We start from the raw sequence: 21,543 nt of genomic DNA on the forward strand, positions 1-21,543 counted from the left end.
TATTTTTTATGTATTTAAATAAGACTATTTAAACTATAAATCTCAGTACATATATTCATTACCTTACTTAACGACCGCATATCTCCATTAATGAATGAATTATTTAAAAAAAAAAAATCGTTTAAACATTATTTTAAACATTTAATCTATGATAATGTCAATATTAGACGTCAAAGTACACAGGTTGTAAGCATAAGCTAACAAAGCGTCCATTCACTGACTTTGTATTGTGACGTCATAGTTATGACGTAGATATAGTAAATGGTACTTGACCATGGGTTACTAAAGGCCTTTTTTGTTGAGTCGTAATGCAGTATACGAACAGTCCTCGTATGCGGAAAAAGTTACACGAAATTGACCGATTTGTAAAGCAATCTTCGGTTACATCTGTCTATACCAGTCCATATCTTCTTAATCATGGATATGCATAGCTGCATAACATAAAATACTTTCGCTGTGTTTTTTACCAGTTGATAGGGTGATTCATGAAGAAGGTTGATACAATTATTTATACTTGTTCCAATAAAAAATTGTTCTTACTTCCGTGATTTTTTTCCAGTAGCAAGAAATAAGTTTAGAAATGTTTATATCAAAAAAAGTTTTTTTTTTGTTTCATATTTATCTTAAATCTTTTGAGGTTAAATAAAGATAAACGTATAAAGATTAAGAAACTGAGTAATATAATTTCCGAATTAACCGATTCCGCTTCCATAAAACAAAATTAAAATACTTTTAATATGTAGGAATGCGTTCAATGACCTTAATTAGCCACATAATATATCCGCATTACACTTCTAGACATTATCTTTGGCACAAAAGTTAAGGTAAATTGATCATTGTTCCTTTTTACCACCTTCACATATAAGGAAATAATTGAACATCATATATATCCAACGTGCTAACATTTGACCACGATTAAAGAAACTGCAATAAAAATTGTTGGACCAAATGTTGGTGATACAGTAGATGGCATTCAATTCGGGTCATAATAAAAGAATTTACTGCCTTAAAATCCAATATGTATCCAATGTGTAATTAATAGTATAATTTGTGAGACACTGACATTTTACTAATAAGTTAACTAATTTGCATGATTTAATTTTAGTGAGGAAAGACAATAATAAAAAGTAATAAAATAGCGTAAAGCAATCAAAGTATATAATGTATTTTTTTTAAAGTAGTACAAATAAAACCACATTCAAAATTCAAATATAGTAATGAATAATAAAAAGACCTCATCATTTTTGTGACCCACATTTAATGCACTCCACTGTACTCACACAAGTCAGAATGTCACGACAAACATTTGAACAAATAGTGGCGCGAGCTACATTAATATGCTGACAAAGTAACTGTTCTGTAATTATAAAGAGTTTACTCAACAATGAACACACAAACAAACAAACAAATGTTTCTTTGTTCGTCACGTTAGCTGAATATTACATGCGCTTGGAATTAGATTAACTTGGAGCTGAATAAGCATTTAATGTTTATATTACTTCTTATGTTGTTATTAACCTTTGTTTTAATTTCATTTTTATCTGCAGAGCATTTTAACTGTAGCGTCATCTACTTACCTTTCAAGGGACTACGGGATTGGTCGAAAGAGTTACCGCGGCCCTGGTACATAAAGGCCTACGAAGGAACACGATGGGTTTTAGTCAGTAAGAGTCTGACACTCCCTCACCGCTGCTAACCCACAGCGAGAGGGGTCATTCACCCATAAAAAAGGGATCCTTATGTGAAAGTTTAAACAGGATCATATTACTTAGACTCCTCTGTTCGTCCATATATCACCAGGCTGTATCTCATGAAGACAAATAGTTACTACCGGTCTAACATGTTATCAAACTGGCTTAGAATTCAAACGGCTGTCAAAGATAGATACATAATTTAAAGGATTTAAATATTTTCGCGATGATACGCGTTATGTTAATTTATTGGCTTGATTATTTCACATGGCTTTACACCTGTTTTAAGTTTCTGTACCATAGTATAGTTATCAGCACGGATATTGAGCCCTGACCTTCACCTGCGCAGAAGCGATTTATTGGTTTACGGCCTTATGTGTACAGTGCGCAAAACGATCCCACTCTTCCGCCGAGAGCTCAATGTCCGTGGCGGTAACTATATTATTTTTGAGGAACTTAGGTAAAATTACTATGCCCCAGATATTGTCCCTAAATAAGCAAATTGGGTTCTTAAGCCAAAGGTTACAACAATTAATTTAGGGTTATTTATGTCAATATTCACAACGTTGGTGATATTTATTAAGAGATGGAATCAATAAAAATATAATCTTCTTATTCAATGTATTTTACTAGTAGGTATTGTATTGTGACGTTCTTGTCAAGCCTCCGCATTAGTCCTTTATTACTCTTATAATGAGACATTCATATTCAATGAATGTACGCAACCGGTGTCTGATACGTTTCAGCTATGTATAGTATAGGTTTGTACATTTACGTTTAAGGAAATATTTTGGTATTTATATGGTGCTGTCTGATGGTGATATATGTATTTGTAGTCGTATCTAACAATATACCTATACTGGATAACTTTAACGTTACTTCAGTTTTAAGAGTTAGTCAATTAGTGAGTAAGTTTTATTATAAAACTAAAAACCCGATTTGAAGGAAAACATTCTCATTCCTAGCTTCTATCTGAATTCCTCTTCTCCTTTTTAACTATACTCAGAAAAGTTATAATAATAATATTCACACCCAAATTCCCTGAGTAGGTATATTGCACAAAAATAAGTCAACGCTCGCATTTTGTGCCCATCTCAAAAAAACAAACAACAAATTCGTAACATAACAATTTTTACAGAGAAATATTGATAACAGCGTATGCAATCCAAAATTCTAAATGTAATGTGATAAATCTCTCTTTAGTGTCTTAAGTGAACTTCGGATTACACTATCGGACGACAAAATATCCTTTTCTCTTATGACGACTCACGATTCCATTTAAAAATGCGTCACTATCAAATGCCTTCTCTGTTGTGGAGGAGACTGGGGGAAATGTCAGACTTTAACTAAAACCTACCTACACCTCAATTTACCATTTCCCGGTAACTCTATCAAACGATACTCACAACCTTGACAAACTACGCGGAAACCCTATGTGGTCTTCCCAATCAAAAATTCCCGGTACAATAAATTATTATTTATTACCAACGAAAGTCTAACTGCCACACTCATAATGGATACTTAAATTAGTCCTAACGAGTCCTCAACTAATTATCATTAAATCTGTTAATGAACGATACATCCCAGAGACGAAATTTAAGTTTTCATTAGTTAATGACAGCTTTAAGTATCCGTAGGGCAGAGTATCGTCAAATAGTCTTTGATAATGCTTATCGATAAACGAAAGGTGTAGCCGCACCTTAAAATGTGAAATTATTAAGTAGCAAAAACTGTTATTTAAATACATTAAAACCTTGTATATCAACAATAGAAATAAGAATCTGTTAATTTCGGCATCGTTTTTACTTAAAAACACCTATTTTCATGTAAATGATATAAAGTACATGGAAACTTTTTTCTGGTATCACTGTCAATATTGTACTGTCAGTGTCAAGGTTACGTTTAAAATTCTTGAACCGTTAACCGTCAGGAAAGAAAAGTGTGTGGAAAAGTGTGATAAGCTCTGAAATAAATAGCTTTATCTTAACATATTATCATGGTAAGTTTCGTTTCTATGTACATTAGTAGCTGCACATATGTATTTGAAGAATTTAACGTGTGCTTGTTTCATTTTAGGAGTCTTCAGGAACAAGAGCCCCACGCAAACGTGTGGCTAATTTCACGGCGGACGAAAAAGCTTTGTTAGCACAATTAGTTAAAAAGAGACCAATCGTGGCATCTTAAATAACAGATGGCAAGTCAGTCGCCCAGAAACAAGCAGCATGGGATAGTATAATACAGGAGTTCAATCAGGAATCAATCACCAACTTCCAGACTACGGGCTGCTTTGTGAAAGTTTAAGAAAACCCACAGCAGCGCGCGACCACTAGATCAACGAGGAAGTCAAATAAACTTTTTATTACATAATTGGCCTCTTGTTCAACAATTAAAAAAGTATTCTTCTTATTTTATGGATTTTTATTTATTAAAAATTATATTATGAGAAAAATCTATCAACTATAGATTGTCGCACCAAAAATCCATTGCTGTTGGTTGTGCTTTCACGCCTTTCACTCAGGACAACATCATCATTCTCAATATGAGGAGATTCCCAGTTCTTTGGAACCAAATCATCAACCTGTAAAGAAATATTATGCAATGTCGCACAAGCACATATAACAGCCACAACTGTATCCATCTTAATGCCCATGCCAAGTTGGAGACAAGGAAATCTTCTTTTCCAAATGCCAAAGCATCTTTCCACAGTATTCCACATTATATTTTATTTGGCTTCTGTTGTAGTTTTCTTGTGCAGTTGAATTTGGTGTTAAAAACGGTGTCAGTAGCACATTGCTAACTGCATACCCGCTGTCCCCTAAAATTATCCCTTTTAACACACCAGTATTCAGTCTTTGTTAACTTGCACTGCTGTTATAAATAAAACTATCATGGGTACTGCCAGGCCACCGGGCTACTAGATCATAAAATTCCAAGTTTGTCCCAGTAACTGCTTGAACATTGATAGAAAAATACCCTTTTATATTCCTATAGACTTCTAATGTTACTCCTCCTGGGCTTCTTATTTGGCCCCACTACTCTAAACCTTCTGGTATAGTCTACACAATCAATAAAGTCATGCAAATCACTCATCTTTACTTTATTGTTAAAACACTTCTATTCCTGAGACTTTAAAATATTTTATTTACTTTTATAACCTTAAACATAAATGTCAAAATCAATCATTAGAAAGTTAAGTAAAGGTTTTGCTGTACTTAACTTTAATTGTCATTAAGGGATGGTAACGGATCATTAATTGTCTCTGAGAGTGAGCTTTTTTAAATCTATACTAAGGAGCCACTTAAGTAACCATTAAATGACTCTGAGTGTGGCAGTAAGTAACATTAACAGTCAAGTATCATGCGACCTTGATTCTCGGCGCGAATGCCTAAGCAGACGTTTGGGATCGACCATGGAGAACTAAATGACCAACGGAGGTGCCATAACGGAAAGTAACGCGCCAAAACCCGCGTGAGAAGTGGACGAGGAATGTTACTGTTTTCGCCATTATACGCCTTCTTTGGACCCGGGCATTTTTTGTAATACCAAAAATCGTTGACACATGACCCAAAGCACCCCAACGCCTTGTTACTGCATTCGTAACAGATCGTTTTGTTCATCTCTTACGAATTTGACCTAGAAGAAGGCGTCTGACCTACTGCAATATGGCATCTCCACTCACCTTTCTTTACTCCGTGGGACCGACTGACTCATACGCAGGTCGCGTGCTAACTAACGCTTGCACTGTGATATTGACCTAAATTGTGTAATTTTACGTCAAAGTTTGAACACTAGTGGTTGGGTGGTTGGTAAAATTCACATGCTTCGCGGTGTAATGGACCTTGGGGGTCAAAAATGGTGGCGGTGTGGTGATGCATACTTTTGGGTTTTTGGAGTACGTGTATATTTTTAGAAGTAAAGGCTTAGAATAGCTAGATGCTATCTACGAATCACATGGCTACAAAATATGAATTGCTCCAATTTTGCACTTTGTAGACAAGGATTAATTTAGTGATTTTCTCTGATGACTTACTGAGTGACTTTAATAACCATTATATGTTCGTTGCCTTAACCAGAGTAATCCGATTGAGGTTCATTTTCAGCGACAACGTAAACATCCGTTTTTTCTTAAAACAACTGTTTACTTCGAAAATTGAACGTGAAAATACATAGTAAACAGTTTTTTTTAATAACCAACAATTCTGTTGAGTAAACTTTTGTCTTATTAAATTGAATAATAATTAAAACATGTTAAACAAAACACTAAATTGCTATTTATAAAGATGAAATAAAAAACAAGTTGCGGGTTAACCACAAAACCTAATTCCAAATGTAGATTGCAATCAAGTATTCATATCCAAATCTTTAAATATTTATAATTAATAGCGTTGCAGGAAAAATACGTTGATTTTGCGACCGAAATAAATGGTATTTTTTATTTTTAGAATCACGGTGTGGTCATATTGACTGCATAATAGCTATTTTTATATAAACTGAATCTTATTGCGCGGCAAAAATTCCACTCCAAAATATAAACATGTTTTTAAAATAAGGAAACGTTTGTTACCTGAACAAATTACTTGCCTTGGTATTTGATAAAGATGATTTAATTATAACTTGAATATAATCTGTCAATGTAGATTTAATTTTATTTATTCAGTTAATATTTTAATAACCTGTAAAATGTCATATTTTCTGAAGGCGAATATTTTTAATTTTATTTTGTTTATTTTGTACTAGCTTCTGCCCGCGACTTCGTACGCGGATCCTGTCCCTTATGCCAGCGACTACGGGGTCAGCAAAATCGAAGATATTTGAATCGTCTGATGTTGAATTTTAAGGGCCCGTTGATGGGAAAACGGAATACGCAAAATCATTCGAAACGTTCCACATATTTAACTTTTGTACGTCAACGATAAGAACTTAAGCGCAATAGGCGTGACCATAGGGATAAAAGTAGTGATTCTAATTAGTCCGCATTTTCTTAGTTCGACCTCTTTCTAGCCATGGTAATAGTTTCATTGTGAAGAAGATACCTGATCAATTAAAATCTAGCTGACTGCCCCCTCGCCCCCGCTTTACTGAGCAAGCTACCCTGTCACGAAGATAAATGGAAAATAATACAACACTCAAATAGCATTAAAACTCGAACATTCATTCTATAAAGTTTTGTAGTAAAAGGGTAAAATTGACGATGATATACCATCACCATTGAAAGTCTATCCTAAACTATTACCGCCTTCACCGCTTGGAGGTACTTCCAGCTTATTTATGATAGCTTCTGCCCGCGACTTCGTACGCGGATCCTGTCCCTATGCCAGCGACTACGGGGTCAGCAAAATCAAAGATCTGTATCGTCTGATATTGAATTTTAAGGGCCCGTTGACTTGAACACAACGGAATAGGTACGCATAGCCATTACAACAGAAACGTACCATAAATTTAATTTTGTACTTCAACGGCAAAAGCACAGCAGACTACCTAAACGAAACGCTGAGAACTGAACAGCAATAGACGTGACCATAGGGATAAGAGTAGTGATTCTAATTAGTCCGCATTTAAGATGTGTGTGGCAAAAATATTACACGTATTATTATGTAAAAAACATTAAATGTTACTGAGATGACAAAGTCGTGATGACTTAGTGGAAGTCCTGGTGGTTTAGTGGGTAGAGAACCAATCTCTCAAGTATGAGCGTGCGTCTTTGATTCCAGATCTAGCAAATACCTGCTAATGCAACTTTTCTAAGTTCGTATTTTCTTTCTACGTATATTTTGGAACCAATGACCGTTATTTAGAGGGGATGTTAAACTGTAGGTTCCGGCTGTCATTGAACAGTCTTGGCAGTCGTTATGGGTAGTCAAAAGCCAGTAAGTCTGACCAGTTTTACCAAGGGGTGTTGGGTTGAGCGGGTAACCGGGTTGTGGAGGTCAGATGGGCAGTCGCTCCTTGTAAAACACTGGTACTCAGTTGCATCGTGACTGGAAGTCGACCCTAACATAATTGGGATAAAGGCTCTTGAGATAATAACGACAATAATAATGAGATATAAGCACCGCAGGACATCTGACGTCATCAGACGGAGAGTAGCGACCCCGCGGGGCTATATATACTGAGTCCTCCAAGGAGAGTATACTGTCCCCAATCTCCGGCCGGTCGGAGTGAACCATGACGGTAGTAGGTCTCACGCCTCTGGCTTGGCTTGGCCGTCCAGAGTGGAGTCGCTGGAGCAGGGTTAGTAGCCCTGCTCGGAGGATAGGTGCCTCGTGGTAAGTGACCCACAGGGAGCGCGTAATCTGCGTTTAAAATCCGCCGAGGTATCCTCACACTTCAGTCGTTCATGATGTCCCTGTTGCCCTCTTGTTGCTATTCAGTTACTGATTCCCGGGGGTCTGAGTCTAAGTCTCCACCTGCCATTTTTTACATGTATCTAATACATTGTCATCGGCAGGTATCCATAGTTCGCGTAGTTTCCCCATTCCTAGTCCATTAGCATCTCAATCACAATAGCCCAAGTAGTTTTCATCCATAGGTAGCAACAGTTTAGCACTGAAACGGGGACAGTCCTTGAGTACATTTCTATAGTGTATAAAGGGATAATCGTCGGTTTTGTGTCACCATTTCATTAAAGTTGTCTCAAAAGGGCTTCAGCGTGTTGGCTTCGGCCCCACGTTTTCCTGCCGAAAATTCGGAACTCTGTAGTCCCGAGGTCTGGAAGAGACATACAAAATAATAATAACATATAACGCAACAAATTCGGAGAGTGGGGGCTCGTGACGCCACGTCTGGGTATGTAAAATTTGTACTAAGCAGTGACTTAACACAAAATTCAAGCGTGTTATATCTTCGTTATTATTTGTTTGTGAGAGAAGAAAAGAAAAATACGTGTCCATTATTTTAGGGTTATCTAAAAGACGGACTAATTACTTTTAATTCACCATTCCTATTTCATAACATTCATTTCTATACATTTTAAGACAGTGTAGTATTGCTCTTGAAGTTCCACATCAGGTGTTTTACATCTTCAATTTTTATAAGTCAACAGAGAGTGCTTATCAGATTGAACAACTTTTGCTGAAACGTCATACCTCTATATGCTATAGTCTAGCTGGGACCCTGGAGTTCCACATCAGGTGTTTTAGATCTTCAATTTGTATAAGGCAATAGAAAGTGCTTATCAAATTGAACAACTTTTGCTAAAACGTCATACCTGTATATGGTACAGAGAAGCTGGGCTCTTGGGGTTCTACATAAGGTGTTCCAGATCTTCAAATTTATTATCTCAACTGAAAATGCTCATCACATGAAACAATTTTTGCCATGGCACCATTTTTGTATCTCTTATAGTTTTGTTGGTCTGTTGGTGTTCTGCATCAGGTCTTCAAGTTTCGAAGATAAATTATAGCCTATATGTTGACCAGACTTAATACTGATACAACAAAGAAAAAATCATTGAAATCCGTTCAGTAGTTCCGAAGATTAGCGTGTACAAACAAACAGACATACAGACATACAGACATACAGACATACAGACAAAATTTTTTTTTTGGATTTGTGCTCCATTACTGTTTCTAAACCCCACCCAATTATTTTTTTTTTAATATATTCAATGTACAGACACACTTTTTTTACAGATTTATTATATGTATATAGAAGTGCAGCAGTTTCTCGAACCCTTATTTTTATATAGGTACCTTACTATAAACCTAAATAAAAATGATTTTATAGTCACATCGGTGATTTCTTAATGGTGTACAAGCATATTGTATAGGGTTTTTGAACAGGATGTAGAACTCAAACATAATTTGGACATATCCAACCAATATAAGATTAATACCTATTTAATCAAATCCTCTAAGAAGAAAGATCACCATATTCCTATTACTTTTACGTAACACAAACCTTCAAATGACATGCACTAGCGATAGATATTTTTGGTATGTGCAACTATTTGTTATTCTGTGGTCGCACGCCGTCGTCACAGCATTGTTCCACTGACTATTTTACTCTGTGACGTTCAAAGTACTAATTTAATGATAATACCTACTGTATAAAGTCATGTTTGAATTTTTTGGTAAGCTGTCTATGGATTCGTATTTTTTTTTTGGTGGTGTGATCACTGAGCAAGATTAGGACGACTGGAATGGTACAAAAGTGATGTTAGCAAAATCGTTTCTGATACATTAGGTTTACGTCCAAGATTAGAAGGAATGGTGCCTATGTATTTGTAACTTCATTAATAAAGTTCTTATTACTTTCTTAAATGGCTTAGTAGATTTTGATAGTTAAATAATGATTCCCTGGGGCAGGATAAAAACAGTTTCCTCTGGGTTCAATCTATTGGGATAATGTTTTATTTACCAATCTACCATACACATAAATAAATAAACCAATTCTTCAAGTATGTAATAGTAAAACAACATATCGACCTTATTAAAATAAATAAAAAATCAAAACTAAATAAACTATTAAACACCATAACAACACCAACATTAAAATAGATTAGTGCATCATCTATTAAACTGTAATTTCAAAGCAGCAACGTGTTATTATAAACGGTACTCCATTCGCAATAACATAAATCTTTGTAACACGTTGGAAAAAACTTAATTGCCGTAGTCATTAATAATACAACATTAACATTATTTTAAATGCTTTTGCACCTGTGTTAATAACCATACAAGTTTTAATCCAAGTTTATATTTTTTTACAACTAGCTTATGTTTGAAAATTCTTTTATAGGAATTCAAAATTCGGTAAGCTATGTTTGACCGACTTCAAAAAACGAGGCTCTCGTGTTAACATGCATGTTGTGCGAGATTATCTCACGTTCGGCAGAACCGATTTGGATGCGTTTTTCAGTATAGTATGTGTCAGGCTTAGGAGAAGGTTTTAGGTTTTATGTGTATACTATTTATTGTAAACGTAATAGTAACTTTTATACTTTTTCATGTATTTCTTTCAAGACTCACAACGCGGAAAACATTTGAGTACATAGGTACTTACATTATGAAAATGACATAAATATTAACTGAACATGGACATGAAGCCATTTTGGCCAAAAGAAAACAAAAAAAGATACTTATCTTAATCAAGTTGAATAATTAATATCAATACAATACAGTAAAGCAATTACTGCGCACGCGACGATTATGCGGTTGTTATGTAACAAGATCTGGTTTGACCTCTTAGGTACTTATAAGTATACAGGAAATTAAACGCACTTTTGTATTACGGATAATATTCATTATTTGTTTATTGTAAAACTTGACCGAAATTGATTGAATGTAAATGTAGTCGACTCTGTCATTTGTGAAAGGCTAGTTCATAAATCATATGGACCCCTTTAAAGAAAGTTTAGAGTTTTTTAATGATAGGTATAAAATATTGCTACATAAACTTCGTGTTTATGACCTGTTTATATTATGCTGATTATTTCATATACATAATTAATTCAAAGAAACACTAGAGTACCGACACAGTGCCGACTAAACGGTTGGAGTTTTTTTTTTCGACTTTAAATCGTGAATACAATCAAAGTTTTCAGTAGGTATGATACCAGCTAAATACCTGATCTTTGTGATATGCGTACTACCCCATTTTTATACTTATTTATGAGCCCAAACAAACTATCGGCCGATTAAAAGTTTGCAGTGTGTTGGTACTCTAACTGCCACACTCAGAATGGATACTTAAATTAGTCCTAACGAGTCCTTAACAAATTATCATTAAATCTGTTAATGAACGATACATCTCACTGCCACACTCAGAATGGATACTTAAATTAGTCCTAACGAGTCCTTAACTAATTATCATTAAATCTGTTAATGAACGATACATCCCAGAGACGAAATTTAAGGGTTCATTAGTTAATGACAGCTTTAAGTATCCGTAGGGCAGAGTATCGTCAAATTGTGTAAAAACACCTATTTTCATGTAAATTATATAAAGTACATGGAAACTTTTTTCTGTTATCACTGTCAATATTGTACTGTCAGTGTCAAGGTTACGTTTAAAATTCTTGTTCCGTTAACCGTCAGGAAAGAAAAGTGTGTGGAAAAGTGTGATAAGCTCTGAAATAAATAGCTTTATCTTAACATATTATCATGGTAAGTTTCGTTTGTATGTACATTAGTAGCTGCACATATGTATTTGAAGAATTTAACTTGTTCTTGTTTCATTTTAGGAGTCTTCAGGAACAAGAGCCCCACGCAAACGTGTGGCTAATTTCACGGCGGACGAAAAAGCTTTGTTAGCACAATTAGTTAAAAAGAGACCAATCGTGGAATCTAAAATAACAGATGGCAAGTCAGTCGCCAAGAAACAAGCAGCATGAGATAGTATAACACAGGAGTTCAATCAGGAATCAATCACCAACTTCCAGACTACGGGCTGCTTTGTGAAAGTTTAAGAAAACTCAAAAAGCGATTTCGGCCCGACCTCCGACCGGCCGAGACCTCGAGCACAGCAGCCGCGCTTGCGACCACTAGATCAACGAGGAAGTCAAATAAACTTTGTACTACATAATTGGCCTCTTGTTCAACAATTAAAAAAGTATTCCTCTTATTTTATGGATTTTTATTTATTAAAAATTATATTATGAGAAAAATCTATCAACTATAGATTGTCGCACCAAAAATCCATTGCTGTTGGTTGTGCTTTCACGCCTTTCACTCAGAACAACATCATCATTCTCAATATGAGGAGATTCCCAGTTCTTTGGAACCAAATCATCAACCTGTAAAGAAATATTATGCAATGTCGCACAAGCACATATTATAACAGCCACAACTGTATCCATCTTAATGCCCATGCCAAGTTGCAGACAAGGAAACCTTCTTTTCCAAATGCCAAAGCATCTTTCCACAGTATTCCACATTATATTTTATTTGGCTTCTGTTGTAGTTTTCTTGTGCAGTTGAATTTGGTGATAAAAACGGTGTCAGTAGCACATTGCTAACTGCATACCCGCTGTCCCCTAAAATTATCCCTTTTAACACACCTGTATTCAGTCTTTGTTTACTTGCACTGCTGTTATAAATAAAACTATCATGGGTACTGCCAGGCCACCGGGCTACTAGATCATAACATTCCAAGTTTGTCCCAGTGACTGCTTGAACATTGATAGAAAAATACCCTTTTATATTCCTATAGACTTCTAATGTTACTCCTCCTGGGCTTCTTATTTGGCCCCACTACTCTAAACCTTCTGGTATAGTCTACAAAATCAATAAAGTCAAGCAAATCACTCATCTTTACTTTATTGTTAAAACATTCCTATTCCTGAGACTTTTTAAAATATTTTATTTACTTTTATAACCTTAAACATAAATGTCAAAATCAATCATTAGAAAGTTAAGTAAAGGTTTTGCTTTACTTAACTTTAATTGTCATTAAGGGATGCTAACGTATCATTAATTGTCTCTGAGAGTGAGCTTTTTTAAATCTATACTAAGGAGCCACTTAAGTAACCATTAACTGACTCTGAGTGTGGCAGTAAGTATTCAGACATAAAATAATTTATAAGTTCATTTGTAAAGCAAATTGTGTTGTAAAATAAATTATGCAAATGCTACAACGAAGTTTTTGCACTTTTTAATATTACTTATTATAATTTCATTAATATCGCGTTCTTGTTACATTATCATCAAATAAAATATATTTTACAAATTATAAAAGAATTATTTTATTTTGTCCTTATGTTATGAATACATTTTGCCGAGAAAACGCAATAGATAGACATACACATAGAGTCTATTCGCATTTAGTATATTATTATTTTAGTTTCTTTCTTCGTTTTTTACTTACGTTAATATCCCAGTTTCCCGCTACTTGCAAAATAAGAAAACCCCTTTCTTGACAATATTACAATTACTAAGAATCGTCCGCTAGTAATTCAAGAACTATGTTTATAACAAAGAAGATCTATTCAACAAGTCTAGGAACCAGTCTATCAACTAACTGTGCCTTTGTTTTACAAATTCCCAGTAGTATTTAGAACAATTCCAGTTACAAATGGGAAATCAGTAAAAATGGGAAATAATTATAAAGTGTAGATAATATTTCAGTAAAAATATGATTGGTTCGATTAGTTCTCTAAATTAAAATAGAATTTGGTTTATTACCTATTTCAAATAGGTAGATATAATTAAATTAATAAGCTATGTAGTCAAATGAATTGTTCCAACATTCACTTTGAAATGTAATTTGTTCAAAAATGAAACATTTTTTTCGTAGTGCTGTACAATTTTGTAATATTTTATTTTTTGCATTCCATTGAAAAAATACAGTATTTATTTATAAATACGCTCTTTTCCCATCTATACTTATAGCTTCAATACAAAGCCGATTTCTGTCTCTCTCTAAACCTAATTTTACTGATACAAGCATAGCCGTTTTACTATAAGAGTGATCAAAATAACTTTCGCTTTTAAAATAAGTGTCCTACAAGTAAGAAAAGATTTGTCCTTAAGTGTGTAAATTCATCCCAATGCATAAACTACAAGCGATAGTTTTCTGAACGAACAAACTACAGCTCTATTAAGTCATACTAAGTTGAGTTTTATAACTTTTGGAAAGTCGACCCACTAAAATTCTATTAGTTTTGAACCGCTTAAGTTAGGTTAAGAGTGTAAACAATATGAATTTTCGGTTGTTAAGTTAGTTGTACTTATTTCTCACTTTAAATAGTGTTTTCGCTTGATGTTACTGGTGACCTAAACATAATGATTTGTTCTAGGTATTTGTATTTTGTGCTCAGAATGTTTTTTTTTTATATTCGTTCTTGTCAAACTCTAGGTCTCTGAAGTCAACTTATCGTCGATCTCATGCATAGTATACCCCGACCGTTTTAATGCAGTTGTCAGTTTCTGTCAATCAATATAAACAATAATTGTGTCATTTCATGACAAAAGGTACCTTATGGACTTTGGCGCTAAGTCATTTGGAGATACAAATTCTACAATCTTGCTTAGACTAAAAAAACATAATGTCGTAAGTGCCAACACCCATAAGGTACCTTTTACCGCGAACTGACACAATTATATTTTCACTTTAAAACTGACAAATGTCAACTGCATAAAACGTTTTGGTACCCCTAAAAAGACTTTATTGGTAGTAAATTTCGAAGCGGCAATCTTACTTGACGGGTACCTACCTATGTAAGAAACTTTATTGTATTAATTTTCTTCGCAACAGTATATAAGTCTTAGTCATCAAAACAATGGCAAGAATGATCTTGCGTCATCTTGATAACATTTCATGACTCATTGAGCATCTTACTAATTGTAATTATTTTATAGTATTATTTTTTGTACGAGTTTTCCTGCATTTTTTGTATGCCTCGTCACATATTTTGTATGCTGACGGTATATTTGATAAAAATGTATGGCGATTTCGTATTCGTGTTTTATACTACCTTACGTCCGGTCGGCTGGTACGAGAAATGTGCGTTGAGCAGGAATTCGTGAAATTATGCATATGTTAAGGAAATAACATCTTTATAAAGTTTGAGTTAATTTTCAAACATAAACTTTTTACAAAAAAATTAAACCGACTTCAATTATGAACATTAAGACTACTCCTTAGTCTGACAATACTATATGTGTTGAAAACCGCACCAAAATTGGTTCAGCTAAATGTGTGGTAGTCCCGTACATACAATATGTACAATTGTACAGTAGACCGCACATCAGTGGTAACTGTCATGCACCTTAACTCAATAGTAATAAGTACGATTTTCCTATAAAACTGTTACCACTGACCTGAAGTTGACTGTACATACATACAGGTCAAACTGAGAATCTGTTTTATCAAGTTAGTTAAAATTTCATTTTGCGAACAAAAATCTTTACAGTATCTACAGGTATTCGATTGATTAGGTACCTGTTTACTTTACGAAGATGAAATTGTAATTAAAAATCTATTTACTTTCCATTTTGATATAACATAAAACAACTATTAAAAATATGTGCTTAATTTAAATAAAATCAAAACACTGAAAATTCTAGTTGATTTTTATTTACCCGATCAAGCAAAACAACATCAAAACCAAACGTTGGACGCTTAATTTGTCTGCTACCCTCAATTACTTTCGTAAAAATATTGTTTACCCTCCGTGTTGTTTACTCATTTTAGAGTACCACAGTAAACTGAACACTAAACAGTCGGCCGACAGTTGACCCGATGGTTGGCAAAATATTTGTAATTTATTTATTCACAAAAAAAATGTGTACAGAATTATTTACAAGTTTTTTCAAAAAAGGATATTGTTTAAGAAATATTTACATTACAGCTTAAAAGCGTCAAAAAACTCCTCATCGCTGCCGAAGAGAATCTTTAACCTAATCAGACTTTGCAGTCAGTCTGATACCGACTAAATACCTGAACTTTGTAATGTGCGTACGACCATTCATCTTCATACTGATTTATGAGCCCAAACAAACTATCGGCCGACTAAAAGTTTGCAGTGTGTAAGGACTCTTAATGGAATACCGCAAAATATTTTTCTCGCAAATCTTTGGGAACACGAATAAACATCAGCTTAGACAAAATACTCTTAAATTACATCGATGTCCAAGTATTTGGTTTAATAACAATACTTTAAGCCGACAAAGGACAATCTTGAAGAAACACCAATTGTTTGAATCTCAAAAACCAAAAGGTAAACGTTAGGTATTAGATATTTAAATGAATACTTAAAACAAATAAAAAAGATTTTTAATTTGTGTGGGTTTTCGGCACTTGGGTATAGTTTAAGGGTAACTGACTTCTGGTAATACTGGTGACTGAAAGAATTAAATCATAAACACTTCTTCCAAACGCAAAAATTACTTTGTCAAGCAATAAATTCAACCCAAATACTCATTCTTATAATTCAAGTGAGCATTTTTCAATTTCCTTTTTGACAGTCTTTGTATGGGACAAACAATAATTGTTTCAACAATGGGTACTAATGATTAATTGCTAAAATAGCTGTCTAACTAAAAAGCATAAAGATTTATTATTTCCTCATAAGATGTGATAAAAGCTATAGTTAAATAAAGGAGCACAAAATAAATATGTAGTTTCGGCATTCTGATAGAGAAACATTTTTATATGAAACTCTAATCCTTCCATGTGATCTTTACTATAATCATAAAGTAAATAACCACTAGAGAGCGCACTCGCCAATTTCTTCTAAGAACACGACTCACCGCTGCTGGCGGGGGGACGCGACATAATCCGCGGCTACTATTGGTCAGTTCGAGGTCACTACTAAAGGATCGTACTGATCGTAGCCTTATAGTACGCGCAAAATCACTAACTTTTGGCGAGCGTCGGGGCACTGTATGCGCAGTCAAGTGGTTTTATAGTCTTTGACTATAATAAACAGGTTTTTAACTAGTCCGACTAACGGCTCTTGACACTACTTCATATAAATATTCCGACAAAGTAATTAATAATCATTACTATTAATTAATTAAATCGTAATCTATTCCTAACGTGTTTCGTCCGCCCTTAAAGGAAATTACCACTTTATCCGCAATTTTTGCATAAATTCATTGAATGAATGTCAATACCAATCAAACAAAGACTATTGGAATAGTGAAACATGAAGATAATACCATTAAGCTAAGACCATTATTGTTATACCTACATTCTATACAAATAAATAAATAAATAATACCGTACTATCGTAGATAGTCGAAGTCTCAAAAATACATATTATCACATCCAAGGAATATGTAATGGCAAAGGTCATTAGCCATTTACCTTTTTACTTGATAACTCTGAATAAAAATTAGCAAGATAAAATCTTCAATGAAATCCTACGTTTCAATACGTAACTCTAAGGCCAGTTTCAAACTTAGCAAGAAACGTATCTTTATCCTGACAGATGGTATAGGTTTGAACATTTATTATTATGAGGCTTTGGCCAAAAAGCTACAGACCAAAATTATTTCTTCTTTATAAGAACCGACCATAAAATAATATTCACAAACATATTTCGTGGCTTCATCGAATTAGGTGCTTTACTATGGGTTCAAGTTATGCATAAAAGTCCAAAGATTATCGACCTCTTTATTACAGGAGAAACCATTTCAAACTGGCCACTCGAATTTCCAGACAGAAAAGAAATAAAACGAACGTGTTCCTAATTTGAGCTTAAACACTTAAAAAAACAAGTTCCGATTTCAAATTCAATTTTGGCAAATTCAGTGTCGTGATTTCCGAACGTTTTATAGTGATGTCCAGTATGGAATAGTGATGTAGACCAATAAAGGTATTTTGTATAAATTATTCATTGTTTATGGATAAATACGGAAGCAAAGTTAAGTACATAGTTACGTAAACTATGTACTTGTGGTTCAATGGCGTTCACATTTTGTTCACGTTCAATAACCGATGACGGTTCTAGCTTGCCGTTAGCATATAATTTATTATGAGATCTTATAAAACACATAGATTTTGCTGTCTTTAATCTATAGCAATATAATTTTAAAAACATTTGTGTGTTTTTTGGCTTAACCCTAAAGGCTTCAAAACTACCGAACCAACTTAAAAAGTTCTTTCACTATTGGAAAGCTACACTCTTCCCGAATGACATAGGCTATTTATTATGCCGTTACGGGCAGTAGTTCCCACAGAACGCGGATGGAATCGCGAGAAATCGACTAGTTACTAATAAATAAAGTAGTTCATTTCAACCAACAAAAAAAATTGGATCCTATATTTTTTTATATACAATAACCTAATAACTTAAGATACATTTAACATCTGTGCTACAATTCTAGGTTACCTATAGGCATGTCACCGGCCTACTTTCGATTACACAAGTATATTTCACTGGTTTTGTGCACAATCTGGTTAAGTTCAACGCACTGGTTTGATGCCAAGAATTTGTTGACGCAACTATGTGAGTAAACGTTGATTAAAGATTTCGTATTGCAACTTAAGTATGGAATTAAATCTATTAAAAAGATTTCTTAAATCCGGAGTAATATCATCAACTAAAGATTTGCCCAGGTTTCGCACGAAAATTATACACCAAAACCTTTATGTATTTGGTGACCGCATGACAATTAGTTCAGTGGTTTTTAGTGTTTATCTCGAACAAACAAGGTGTGGTGAACTTGTAAGATTTTTATTAGAACCTGATAAAAACTCGTGCACGACAGATTCTGAGCCGTTAGGCCAAAAATTCAATATTACCTATTGCATGGAGAAAGGGTCCTCCCTTTCTCCATTCAATTCCCCCTCCTTACCTACTTATCTACTGTTTGTAGACTTTAAGAAAATATTTATTTTTACGGTCACCACGACCGATGTTTAATAAATAAACAAAAATATTTGATAAATCGTTGCACCGATAACAAATCAAACAAAAATAATATTAATATTTAGAGGTCACTGAATTACCTCCTTGCCAATAATATACCAATACACCTAGTCGTAGAAGCAAATAAATACATAAACGACTAAATACATACTTCCGCACCAATTCCAAATAGAACCAACTAGCCTCTGCCCACGGCTTTACTTGAAATTAGAAGTGAAAACTTATAACATAACAAGTATGATTTTACTTCTTCCAAGTCTGCCCCGACATCAGCACAGCGAAAGACCTAATTGCCGACTAAAAAATATCGATTGCCATCGACTCAAAAAGAAGACCAAAAATCGAATAAAAATTCCCAAAATAAATATTTATTACTTAAGCAAAAATAAATCGTAGGAATGAAAAATTACGGCATATTAATATTATGCAATTATGTATTATTTATAATGATAATGATCATACATTACAACATATCTTCCAAATAAAAATAGAAAAAATTAAAACTGGCTACAATGACATTCCTTCTTATGCAATGTTACGGAGACTGCAATATACAAAAAGAAGTTACCACATAAATTAATCGTTTTGTAAAAAGAGCATCAGATATGGTATGACTTTGAACCCTTTCATTGTCAGTCTTACAAGATGACTGGGTAATTTCCTGGTAAATCCATCGATGGGCATTGTGAGAAATTACTGGCTAGGTTAATGAGGGTTAAGGTCAGGAAGAAGTAGGTAATTATGAGAAGTAGCCGCTTATTATCATTTTCACGGACAGTATTGAAATAGCACATCCTTTGCTCTCGCTACAATTGAAGTTTGATGTTCTCTCAGAAAATATTCTATCGAGTCTCATACCCTCTCTCTCTTTCCAGCTATTTATCCCATATGTTGGTGGGGTCAGCTTTCCTAATTTGTCTTCTCCACTTCGCTCTATCTACGACATCGTTCTCAGATACCTGGCACTCCTTCATGTCTTTCGACACCACGATCTCTCAGAAAATACTCTATCGAGTCTCATACCCTGATCTCAGCAAACTCAACTCCTGATATACATTAAAACAGCCCATTTTCACAACTAATTAATAGCTTAAAGAAAAAATTAACACATTGACAAACAATAGAGCTCATTAGTCAAGGGCTACTTAATTACTTATTTACCAATAGTAATAAAGTATGTAAAAGGCAAACTTAGCTTATATGACATTGACTTTGGCCTTTGCCAAAATTATGTAAAACAAAGTTATGAGCGGAAATGAGATGCAACTACCGGTTCTCTTTGTATGGTTATGTTTATTCCGTTCTAATACATTAAGATTTTAACAAGATAAAATTACGCCAACGCATTAGTAGGTCAGATAGATATGGAACCAATTTTTTTTTCGCCATCATTTTTATTCAAGTTAAATTAGCTACATATTATTTTCTAATTATTATACAAACTTATAACACCCCGTCGTTTTTGCGTCGGGGGTTAAAAACTGAAAAAGTTATAAACGTCAAAAAGTGAGAAAACTTGAAACGATCTAGGGTCTCACTCAATATACTGACGGCGATGACATAATATCACCATTGCTATAGGTACACCGGAGTAAACATTAAATAAAAAATCCACGGTACTAGTGGAATAGTATTATACAACAATTATCTAATGTCTGATTAAACTAATGGCTTACAACATTTCAATATGAATTGGGAAAACCCGTTCAAAAAAGTTCATAACGACTTTTTGCTATTTGAAACTTCCGCAATAGAAATATAACCAGGAATCAATAAATCGTGTCTAAATACAGCAACAAAATGATTGCCAAACAACAACTTTGTTTGAAGGTTCCTTATATTTGGCGGTAATTAAACTTATATGTTTTATCTGCTATTATAACAATTCTTCTTTGAATATAGAGCCTTAGAATAGTTCTATATTTGACGATTGAGGGCTGATGTTTCAATCATCAGTTAAGTTCCATCTAACGAACAAATATAGCGGTATATTTTCTAGAGGTACAAAAATTAACAAAATCTAAAAAACTTCAGATAAAAGTTGAAAATTGGCCCCAAGTGTCATAGTAATTAAGTTTTTATGTTTCCACAATTATTGATGAAATGCTGATTTATTAACATATCCATGTAAATCGTGCGACTCTTATATTATATAAGTTTATGATACTTATTTAAATCAATATGGTACAAACTTATACATAACCAGTTTATTGGTGTCCATTAGTATCTTGTATTTAATTTTATGATATTGAACCGTGGGAAAAGCTAGTATTACTTATTGTTAATTTAATATTTTCTATCACAAATTAAAACAAAAAATATGTCAATCATTTTTATTGATGATGGGTTATTTTGTTGAAATATATATCCTGTTTTAGTTTCAAAAAAAACATTTATAAAATTATAAATAGCCGGTTTCTTAAGTACTTATAAACTCACTATATTAATAATTTTATAATAACATAAAACTCTATGTTTTAAGAAAATACATTTTTTGCTTAAATAACGTCGAGTGTACGCTATCTCACCTTCGCA

General features: G+C 33.8%; 1 protein-coding gene and 1 long non-coding RNA gene across 2 annotated transcripts in view; one reads left to right on the forward strand and one right to left on the reverse strand.

Annotated features, from left to right (window-relative positions):
* Window positions 1-21,543, reverse strand: part of LOC110371003 (nose resistant to fluoxetine protein 6) — a 55,509-nt gene that overhangs the window by 21,769 nt on the left and 12,197 nt on the right. The gene's annotated exons all lie outside the window — the stretch shown is intronic.
* Window positions 11,593-12,254, forward strand: LOC135117366 (uncharacterized). The gene is made up of 2 exons (XR_010276851.1): window positions 11,593-11,797; window positions 11,875-12,254. It is a non-coding gene; the product is annotated as an uncharacterized LOC135117366 (long non-coding RNA).

This window comes from Helicoverpa armigera, chromosome 10 (assembly GCF_030705265.1).
Source record: "Helicoverpa armigera isolate CAAS_96S chromosome 10, ASM3070526v1, whole genome shotgun sequence".
NCBI classification, from domain to species: domain Eukaryota; kingdom Metazoa; phylum Arthropoda; class Insecta; order Lepidoptera; family Noctuidae; genus Helicoverpa; species Helicoverpa armigera.